Below are 11231 nucleotides of genomic sequence, written 5' to 3' on the forward strand. Positions count from 1 at the left end.
GTCTCTTATGGTTTGTCTCCCTCCCGATCCCATCTTGTATCATTTATTATTTTCCTACCCCCCAAGCCCCTCACATTGCATCTCCACTTCCTCATATCAAGGAGATCGTATGATAGTTGTCTTTCTCTGACTGACTTATTTCGCTAAGCATAATACCCTCTAGTTCCATCAATATCTACACAAATGGCAAGGTTTCATTTCTTTTAATGGCTGCATAGTATTCCATTGTATATATATACCACATCTTCTTTATCCATTCATCTGTTGATGGACATCTAGGTTCTTTCCATAGTTTGGCTAATGTGGACATTGCTGCTATAAACATTCGGATGCATGTGCCCCTTTGAATCACAATGTTTGTATCTTTAGGGTAAATACCCAGTAGTACAATTGCTGGGTCATAAGGCAGCATCAGCTTGCATTCCCACCAACAGTCTAGGAGGGTTCTTCTTTCTCTGCATCCTTGCCAGCATATCTGTCATTTCCTGACTTCTTAATTTTAGCCATTCTAACTAGTTGGAAGTGGCATCTCATTGTGGTTTTGATTTGTATTTCCCTGATGCTGAGTGATGTGGAGCACTTTTTCATGTGTCTGTTGGCCATCTGAATGTTTTCTCTGCAGAAATATCTATTCATGTCCTCTTCCCACTTCTTGATTGAATTATTTGTTCCTTGGGTATTGAGTTTGATAAGTTCTTTATAGATTTTGGATAGTAGCCCTTTATCTGGTATGTCATTTGCAAATATCTTCTCCCATTCTGTCAGTTGTCTTTTGGTTTTGTTAACTCTTTCCTTTGCTGTGCAAAACCTTTTGATCTTGATGAAGTCCCAATAGTTCATTTTTGCCCTTGCTTCCCTTGCCTTTGGCAATGTTCCTAGGAAGAAGTTGCTGTGGCTGAGGTTGAAGAGTTTGCTGTCTGTGTTCTCCTCAAGGATTTTGATGAATTCCTTTCTCACATTGAGGTCTTTCATCCATTTTGAGTCTATTTTCAAGTGTGGTGTAAGAAAATGGTCCAGTTTCATTTTTCTGCATGTGGCTGTCCAATTTTCCCAACACCATTTGTTGAAGAGACTGTCTTTTTTCCACTGAACATTCTTTCCTACTTTGTCGAAGATTAGTTGACCATAGAGTTGAGGGTCTGTTTCTGGTCTCTCTATTCTGTTCCACTGATCTATGTGTCTGTTTTTGTGCCAGTACCATACTGTCTTGGTGATGACAGCTTTGTAATAGAGCTTGAAGTCTGGAATTGTGATGCCACCAACTTTGGATTTCTTTTTCAATATTCCTTTGGCTATTCAAGGTCTTTTCTGGTTCCATTTCTTTGAAAAAAATAGATAGGATTTTGATAGGGATTGCATTAAATGTGTAGATTGCTTTAGGTAGCATAGACATTTTCACAATATTTGTTCTTCCAAACCATGAACATGGAACATTTTTCCATTTCTTTGTGTCTTCCTCAATTTCTTTCATGGGTACTTTATAGTTTTCTGAGTATAGGTTCTTAGCCTTTTTGGTTAGGTTTATTCCTAGGTATCTTATGGTTTTGGGTGCAATTGTAAATGGGATTGACTCCTTAATTTCTCATTCTTCTGTGTTGCTGTTGGTGTATAGAAATGCAACTGATTTCTGTGCATTGATTTTATATCCTGATACTTTACTGAATTCCTGTACAAGTTCTGGCAGATTTGGAATGGAGTCTTTTGGTTTTCCACATATAGTATCATATCATCTGCAAAGAGGGGTAGTTTGACTTCTTCTTTGCCAGTTTGGATGCCTTTAATTTCTTTTTGTTGTCTGATTGCTGAGGCTAGGACTTCTAGTACTATGTTGAATAGCAGTGGTGATAATGGACATCCCTGTCATGTTCCTGACCTTAGAGGGAAAGCTCTCAGTTTTTCTCCATTGAGAATGATATTTGCGGTGGGTTTTTCATAGATAACTTTGATGATATTGAGGTATGTGCCCTCTATCCCTACACTTTGAAGAGTTTTGATCAGAAAGGGATGCTGTACTTTGTCAAATGCTTTTTCAGCTTCTATTGAGAGTATCATATGGTTCTTGTTCTTTCTTTTATTAATGTGTTGTATCACATTGGTTGATTTGCAGATGTTGAACCAACCTTGCAGCCCTGAAATAAATCCCACTTGATCGTGGTGGATAGTCCTTTTACTGTACTGTTGGATCCTATTGGCTAGTATTTTGGTGAGAATTTTCGCATCTGTGTTCATCAAGGATATTGGTCTGTAGTTCTCTTTTTTGATGGGATCCTTGTCTGATTTTGGGATCAAGGTGATGCTGGCCACATAAAATGAGTTTGGGAGTTTTCCTTCCATTTCTATTTTTTGGAACAGTTTCAGGAAAACAAGAATTAGTTCTTTTTTAAATGTTTAGTAGAATTCCCCTGGAAAGCCATCTGGCCCTGGGCTTTTGTTTGTTTTGAGATTTTTGATGACTGTTTCAATCTCCTTACTGGTTGTGGCTCTATTCAGGTTTTATATTTTTTCCTGGTTCAGTTGTGGTAGTTTATATGTCTCTAGGAATGGATCCATTTCTTCCAGATGGTCAAATTTGTTGGTGTAGAGTTGCTCATAGTATATTGTTATAATTGTTTATATTTCTTTGGTGTTGGTTGTGATCTCTCCTCTTTCATTCATGATTTTATTTATTTGGGTCCTTTTTTTTTTCTTTTTGATAAGTCTGGCCAGGGGTTTATCAATCTTGTTAATTCTTTCAGAGAACCAGCTCCTAGTTTCTTTCATTTGTTCTTTTTGTTTGTCTGTTTGTTTCTATTTCATTGATTTCTGCTCTGATTGTTATTATTTCTCTTCTGCTGCTGGGTTTAGACTTTCTTTGTTGTTCTTTCTCCAGCCTTTGCTGTGTCCCACAGATTTTGAACCGTTGTGTTTTCGTTATCATTTGTTTCTGTGATTTTTTTCAATTCTTCTTTAATTTCCTGGTTGACCCATTCATTCTTTAGAAGGATGCTCTTTAGTCTCCGTGTATTTGGGTTCTTTCCAAATTTCCTCTTGTGATTGAGTTTTTGCTTCAGAGCACTAGAGAAGAATGTGTACTCTGTTGCTTTGGGATGGAATGTTCTGAATATATCTGTGATGTCCATCTGGTCCAGTGTGTCATTTAAGGCCTTTATTTCCTTGTTGATCATTTGCTTGGATGATCTGTCCATTTCAGTGAGGGAGTGTTAAAGTCCCCTACTATTATTGTATTACTGTTGATGTGTTTCTTTGATTTTGTTATTAATTGATTTATATAGTTGGCTGCTCCCATGTTAGGGTCATAGTTATTTAAAATTGTTAGGTCTTCTTGTTGGACAGACCCTTTGAGTATGATATAGTGTCCTTCCTCATCTCTTATTATAATCTTTGGCTTAAAATCTAATTGATCTGATATAAGGATTGCCACCCCAGCTTTCTTTTGATGTCCATCAGCATGGTAAATTGTTTTCCACCTCCTCACTTTAAATCTGGAGGTGTCTTTGGGTCTAAAATGAGTTTCTTGTAGGCAATATATTGATGGTTTTTTTTTTTTTTTTCCATTCTGATACCCTGTGTATTTTGATTGGGGCATTTAGCCCATTTGCATTCAGGGTAACTATTGAGAGATATGAATTTAGTGCCATTATATTGCCTATAAGGTGACTGTTACTTTATATTGTCTCTGTTCCTTTCTGATCTACTACTTTTACGGTCTCTCTTTGCTTAAAGGACCCCTTTCAGTATTTCCTGTAGAGCTGGTTTGGTGTTTGCAAATTCTTTTAGTTTTTGTTTGTCCTGGTAGCTTTTAATCTCTCCTTCTATTTTCAATGATAGCCTAGCTGGATATAGTATTCTTGGCTGCATGTTTTTGTCATTTGGTGCTCTGAATATATCATGCCAGTTCTTTCTGGCCTGCCAGGTCTCTGTGGATAATATAATTAGATATATATATCTAATACATATAATACTTTTTGTAATTATATGTTACAGACTTCTTTTCCCGGGCTGATTTCAGGATTTTCTCTTTGTCTCTAAGACTTATAAATTTTACTATTAGATGACAAGGTGTGGACCTATTTTTATTGATTTTGAGGGGGGTTCTCTGCACCTCCTGGATTTTGATGGATGTTCCCTTTGCCATATTAGGGAAATTCTCTACAATAATTCTCTCCAATATACCTCTGTTCCCCTCTCTCTTTCTTCTACTTTCTAATGTTGTTTTGTCTTATGGTATCATTTATCTCTTGAATTCTCCCCTTGTAGTCCAGTAGTTGTCTCTTTTTTGCTCAGCTTCTTTATTCTTTGTCATTTGGTCTTATATATCACTAATTCTTTCTTCTGCCTCATTTATCCTAGCAGTGAGAGCCTCCATTTTTTATTGCACCTCATTAATAGCTTTTTTGATTTCAACTTGGTTAGATTTTAATTCTTTTATTTCTCCAGACAGGCTTTTATTTCTCTGGACAGGGTTTCCCTAATATCTTCCATGTCTTTTTTGAGCCTGGCTAGAACTTTGAGAATTGTCATTCTGAACTCCCAATCTGACATATTACCAATGTCCATATTCATTAGGTCCCTAGCAGCCAGTACTGCCTCTTGTTCTTTTTGGGTGAGTTTTTCTGCCTTGTCATTTTGTCCAGATAAGAATATATGAATGAGAGAATAAAATACTAAAAGAGTGGCAAAGACCCCAGGAAAATGTACTTTAACCAAATCAGAAGAGACCCCAAATCGTGGGAGGGGAGAAAGAGGGTAAAAAGAAGTTCAGAAAAAAAAAATTAGAAAAAGAAAACAAATAAAGAAAAAAAGGAAAAAAAAGAAATATATATATATATTAGATTGGTGACTAGAACAGGGTCACCCACTTAATTTTGGGAGTATTTTGGTCTCTTAGAAGAAACAACCTCCCAAAATTTTAAAGAATGAAAAACATATATAAGGGTAAATACAATGAAGAGATGGAATATGACTACAAAGATGAAAAAAAAAATTTTTAGTCTAAAAAAAGAGTTGATAAAGTAAGTTGGTTGAGAGAATAAAGAAAAAGAAGTGAGAATTTGCTTGGGCTGGAGACTAGAACAAACCCGGTGCTAGATTTAGGGTGTATTTTGATCTATTAGAAGAAGTTGTTCCCCAAATTTTTTAGAAGAAAAAACCCTATGTGTATATAAGAAACAAAGTTAGATACAATGAAGGATAAAATATGACTATAATAAAGAAGGTTCAAAAAACATAGTTTTTTTTTTTAAATGAAAGGTATTGTTAAGATAAACTAGTTAAAAAACGTTAAAAGAGGAAAGGGTAAAAGTTAAAAAAAATTATCAGAGGAAAAAAAAAATTAAAAAAATTAACTAACTTTGTAAGACTAAAGAATCCTGGGGAGAAAGCCATGAATTCTGTGTTTTGCTTTCTCCTCCTCTGCAATTCTGCTGTTCTCCTCTGTAAGTGAACTTGGTCTTGGCTGGATTTCTTGTTGATCTTCTGGGGGAGCAGCCTGTTGTAGTGATTCTCAAGTGTCTTTGCCCAAGCAGAATTGCACTGCCCTTACCAGGGGCAAGGCTGAGTAATCTGCTTGGTTTCGCTTTTGTGAGCTTTTGTTCCCTGAATGCTTTCTGTAGAGTTCCGGAGGACCGGAATGAAAATGTCAGTCTTACAATCTCTAGCTCGGAGGAGCCAAGGGCTCAGGGCCCCACTCCTCAGTGTGCCCTCAGAGAAAAGCACTCATTCACTCCCGTCTCTCTGGCCTCTGGCTGCACTCCAAGTTCACTCAGCCTGTAACCAAGCATCTCTGTCTCTGGCACAGAGCTCTGCCTGGAGTCTCCAAACCCTGCAGATCCCTGAGCTCTTCTGGGGGTGTCTCCCCAGATCTTGTAGGCCACAAGGTCTCACAGAGCAGTGGCCTGTACCATGGATTATGGTTCAAGGTAGCCCCAAGTTGAGAGCTCACTCCTTGGCTCTGTATCTGTAGCCAGCTTCCCCACTCTAATATCTACAAGCTCTGGGACATTCAGACATCCCTGATCCTTCTGTGACCCCATGGGACCTGAGGCCACACTGTTCCTGCATGGGCTTCACCCTGGTTTAGCCTCTGGAGCGATGTCCCACAGTGGAGCAGACTTTTAATATTCCTGATTTTGTGCTTTATTGCTTTGCCACTTGCCGGGAGCTGGCCTCTCCCCCCCACAGTCTATCTTCCCTTCACTTTGAATTCACTTCTCTGCAGGTCAGACCTTTCAGAAAGTGGTCAATTTTCTGTTTCTAGGATTGTTGCTCTTCTTCTCTTCGATTTCCTGTTGGATTTGTAAGTGTTTGGAATGGTTTGATAGACTATTTAGCTGATCTCCTGCTACCTAATGCCGTCTCAGCCTGCTACTTCTCTGCCATCTTGACTCAGTTGCCAGAGCTGGGTTCTCAGACTGACAGGACTGGAGCTGAGTTACATGGCTGCCGTGGGGTCCACGGTTTGGGCTTGTGGATAGCAGTACTGTCAGTTCTGATCAGATCCCTGTGGGGATAGGACTGCTTAGGCACTCTTAATCCCCAAAGAGATATGGAGCTCACCAAGACTCTGCCAGATGGAAAACTGAATCCAGCTGCCTTAAGGACCCTGTAGAATATGTCAGGCTGATCAGTTGATTATTGATTGATTGATGGTTGATTATAAAAGGATGTACCTCAGAAACAGCCAAATGGAAGAGTTAGGTAGGGCAAGGTCTGGAGAATGAGGAAGCAGCTTCCCTGACCTCTCCAGGCTGCCACTCTCCCCAAACATCCACATGTTCAGCCTTGGGTAGATTTTTTACTGTAGCTGTGAGGGGATCATGAACTGTTCTCAGACTTGTGTAGTTCCAGTAATTGTACTGCTGTTATTTAATGTTTTTTCTTTCTCTGTCTTTGAGTCATTTTTCCACATGCATGCACCAAATAGTATTCAGCCAGAGGCTTGAAGGGATGCTTATGCAGATCCTGGAGCTCTCTCTTCTCCTCTTCCTCTTTCCCCCTCACCCTTTCTTTCTCTCTCCCACTCCTTTCTTCCTTTCCTTCCTCTCTCACTCCCTCCTCTTGTGTGCCCTCCTTTATCTTTCAAATTCTAGCCAACTTGTCTTCTCAGAACTCCGCATGCACTTCTATAATTTATGAAGTCTACTTTCTCCTTTCTCTGCTGTGCCTGGAAATTCTCTCCAGGCAGTGAACTGAGTTAATTGTAAACCCTACCTCATTTGTTTCTCTTTTCTCAGGGATCACTTTGTTACTAGTTATCCAAGGATCCCAAACCATTTCTTCATCTATTTTGGCTAAGTTTCTAGTTGTTTATTTAAAGTGAGTGTCACTTTGGGATTGCTCAGAGTTTAATCACCTAATGGTATAAATTTTTTATTTAAAAAAGGTCCAGTTTATGCATTTTTTCTTTTATATTCATATTTTTGTGTCCTTTTTAAAAAGTTGGTTTATGCTAAAATTATGGAGACACGCTCATAAATTCATTTGTATGAGTTATATTTTTCATATTTAGATTTATGATCTATTTCAAATTAATTTTTCTTATGTTAGTTTCTATAATGATTCCATCTTGGATTATTTTCTTTCTTTTTGAAAAGTTACCCTATGTTTACACCTCTGCCACTTTCTGACTAATGAAAGAATTTTATGACAATTTATCTTCATTTACTGCTCTGGTTTGTCCACCAGTAGATACTATTAGACACTTTCACTCTTGGTTATGATGAAGTAAGAGGGACAACATTTACCTTCCCAGTAATAGGAACTGCATTTACCTACCCACTTTAAATATCTAGAAAATCAGACAAAATAAATCTCATCAACTTAAAAAAAAATTCATGTTTATAGATTCCATTTCTCTCAATCTCTATGTAGGGATAACCATTATGTAGATCTAAGTAATGTCCCTACTCTTTCTTTTACTTTAAAATATTTGTTTTCTTAAGATATTTTAGCAGAATTGGGGCTCATTCAGTTTAGTGTCTGACTCTAAATTTTGTCTCAGGGTCCTGAGATCTAATCCAGCATCTCGCTTCATGCTGAGTGGAGATCCTGCTTAGATCTTCTCTCCCTCTCTCTCTTTCTCAATATCTATCTTTGTCTCAAAAAAAATTTTTTTTTTCACCAGAATTCCATTTGGCAGTTTATTTTGCTGAACCACATGGATCTTCCTAAGCATTAATTGTTCAAACAAATCCTATTTATTTGTTTCTATTAATTTTTGATATTTTACTTATTGAATTGTAGGAACTCTTTATATTTCAAAGTACCCCTTTGATTCTTATACTAGTTGCCAATATCTTTTAATTTATCTTTTATGTATTGACCTTAAGTATGCCTAAAGGTATTGTAGGAGAAAATGGAAATAAATTAAAAAAATTTGAATGGAAATATTTAAAGCACTGAGAAACGAGCACTAGAGTATCAGAAATGTTTTAAGATAAGTTCAAGGGCTTTAAGTCAGACTTTTCAATCTGGATTCTATCTCTTATTATCTTGTTTTGGCGCAAGTTACTGAGTTTCTGGCTTCTAGTTTCTTTATCTATAAAATGAAAAAGTAATTATACCAGTCTTATGGAACCATCCAGAACTGACTAACCTCACTGCAACTACTCTCTGCTCTATATGCGAATCCTAAGGCATAAGCCTTCTTCTATACAGAATCTTTTGATAGGGGAAATAGAGATAAAGCTTTAAGTTTTAAAATTCTTAAAACATCTTTCAGAAGTGAACTATTATCTTCATACTGAGTCAAGACTGCAAAAATACTTATTATGAGGAGTATTTTAAAATCTTCCTCAATTGGATCATTGTATGACCTAATTTAAATATCTACCCCAGGATCTTATTTGTATAGAAGAGATCCTGTTAATCACTATCATTATTGGCAGTGGCCCTATCTGAATAGTCATTCTAGATTAGGAGAGAAATAAAGAAAATACCACTGAGGACTTAATTCTAACTGTGGGCTCTTCATAACTATTGTTCTGAATAACTTTTTCTATATTAACTTTTAAAATCTTATGAGAAAATTTTTATTAATTCAGTCATACAGTAACTTTTTTCTATTATGAGACATACTTGCAATTATATGTTGGGAGCCTATTATTATAATCTTTTTGTCTACATATTTTGGTTATTCATTTAAAATCATTTACTGTATCTATGATATATATCCTTCATATACATGTGTATGCTGTCTTTTTTTAAAAGATTTTATTTATTTATTTGTCAGAGAGAGTACAAGCAGGGGGAGGGGCAGGCAGAGGGAGAAGTAGGTTCCCCACTGAGAAGGAAGCCTGATGTGGGACTTGATCCCAGAATCCTGGGATCATTACCTGAGCCAAAGGCAGATGCCTAACTGACTGAGCCACTCTCAGGCATCCTATGTGTATGCTATCGTATATACACATATATACTTATATGATAGCATATGTGTATATGGGGAGATATGTATGTGTATACATACACACATATTAGGTACATATAGTGAGAGATTAGAAAGACTGTAAGCTGAATACAACCAATGTCTCTCTCTTTCTCTTAAATGTAATTTTCTCAAGGACAGTTGTCTCTTCATTATTGTTGAAGCCTGAAAACCATGGTTTGCATCCTTTTCACTGTAGCCTTGTAGGGATGGCACCAAGAGATGTGTAGCTGTTTAATTTGGGCTAGAAATAACTTCCCTTTGGTTTTAAGAATTACTTTATCCTACAAAGCCTACATATAGTAAAGTCATTTTCTTTAGGTTTGGGAAAAATCTAAAGGGGATTATAACACATAAATAAATAAATAAATAAATAAATAAGTTTTTGACAAAATATAACTGCTCTGAGAGTTAAAGGAAGAAGACATCAAAGATCTTAATACTTTATAAAATTGTTCCTTCAAAGGTATATCTTATTTATGACCTTGCAGCCACATACTCCAGTCTAATTTCTCAATGCTTCTGTCTTTTGATCTCTGCTGTGGAAGTCTGCACTCACCTGCCTTGCCACCTATCTATGTGGGTTAAATTTATTTAAGTCTCCTTAATCCATTTCTTTTTTTTTTTTTTAAGATCTATTTTATTTATTTTAGAGAGAGAGAGAGACATCAAGAGAGCATATGAGCAGGGGGAGGGACAGAGGGGGAGGATCTCAGGCAGACTCTGCACTGAGCATGGCATTCGACACAGGGTTCATCTCACAACCTTGAGTTCATGACCTGAGCTTGAATCAAGAGTCAGTGGCTTAACTAACTGAGCCACTCAGGCGCCCCCTCATTAATCCATTTCTAAGAAAAATACTCCCATTGGTAAGATTGCAAATGGGGCCCTAGATGTTATTGATAACTCCAGGACTATGCTGAAATGCACCCCTATTGTTACAGATTTATAATGGGTGGTCAGAGCACTTTGCTTATGTGGGTACCACTTTCAACAGGAAAGAAATGGTACCTCAGGTGAAGGTCTTTTACTAATGATAAAGGTATAAATTCATCAAGAGGATTTAGCAGTCCTAAATCTTTACATCTCTAATAACAAAATTTCAAAATATGTAAAGCAAAACAAGTTTAAAGAGAAATAGATAAATTCATAATTCTCTCATTAATTTAAATAACAGGTAGAGAAAATCAGGAATAGAGGGGATAGTTAGCTGACCAACTTTACCTAAATGACATTTATAGACCATTCTATCCAACAGAAAAACAAAAATTATTTTCAAGTACAAAAATACATATTCTGGATCATAAAAAAGGCCTCACTGTGTTTGGGAATGATTCCGATCATGCAGAGTATTACTGATGACCACAATGAAATTAAATTAGAAATCAGTAAAAACAGGGGTGCCTGGGTGACTCAGTTGGTTAAGAGTCTGCCTTTAACTCAGGTCATGATCTCAGGGTCCTGGATCAAGCCCTGCAACAGGTTCCCCACTCAACAGAAAACCTGCTTCTTTAGCTTCCTCTGCATGCGCTGTCTGTCAAATAAATAAATAAAAATATTAGTAAAAAAAAGGAAATCAATAATAGCATGATATCTTGATACCTCCAAATATTTGCAATCTAAAACACAAGAGCATGCATACTTCTAAATAACCCATGGCTTAAAGAAGAAATTGCCAAGGAAATATGAAAATATTTTTAGTGAGTGAAAGCTTTAAAACATCATATTAAATTTGTGAGATGCATCTATAGCACTGCTTAAAGGGAAATTAATACTGTTATAATATATATATATAGGAAAAATAGAAAAC

This window comes from Mustela erminea, chromosome 8 (genome assembly GCF_009829155.1).
Source record: "Mustela erminea isolate mMusErm1 chromosome 8, mMusErm1.Pri, whole genome shotgun sequence".
NCBI classification, from domain to species: Eukaryota; Metazoa; Chordata; class Mammalia; order Carnivora; family Mustelidae; genus Mustela; species Mustela erminea.